Here is a 761-nt window from a genome sequence, read left to right on the forward strand (position 1 = left end):
CACACACACACACACACACACACACACGAGACAGAGACAGAGAGGGAATGTGTGCTTATACCAAGACCCTATGGCTTATGAAAGAAATAATCCACAAAAAGCTTTATAGACCATGTCAAAGAACTCTGTCTTAATTCCAAAAACCTAGCCAGTTGGGGTATCTTAAGTAGAGAGAGTTGGGTAGAAAGGAGCTGACATCATCAGGTTTACATTTGTAAAGATTATCTATAATGTGGAAACCAGATGGAGGCAGTAAAATGATGAAAAGTTTTATTATGTGACTCCTCTATTAGAAATATTTCTAAAATAAAAGGACTCTGTCACATTGCACAGAGGATGCTCTGATTACAAAGTATTTAAGTGCTGGGGCTATGCCAGTCACAAAATCAACAGATCAATGTTATCTCAGAAGACTGCAGCTTTTCTCCATCGTCAACAAGCTACCACTGTTGCCATTCAAAAGTTCAAAGCTGACAGTCGGGCCATTACGGTCTCTTCCTTGCGTTCTAGCTGAGCATCCTAATGGGCCTCTTTTCTCCCACTCTTTGCCTGACTATAGCTTGTTTTGAACACTACAGTCAGGTGATCCTTTAACAAGGAACTGAGTTATCTGTTGCTCATCTGCTCAAACCTCAACAGTGACTCTTCACTCCAAGACTTACAAGGGCCTTGAAAGCCCTGCATGCTGTAGGCCCTGTGAGTTTTCTGGGCCACCTCTTTAGTCCTCCCTTGCATGTGCTGTATCCCGACATACCGGCCTC

Source organism: Mus caroli, chromosome 1 (genome assembly GCF_900094665.2).
Source record: "Mus caroli chromosome 1, CAROLI_EIJ_v1.1, whole genome shotgun sequence".
Lineage (NCBI taxonomy): Eukaryota > Metazoa > Chordata > Mammalia > Rodentia > Muridae > Mus > Mus caroli.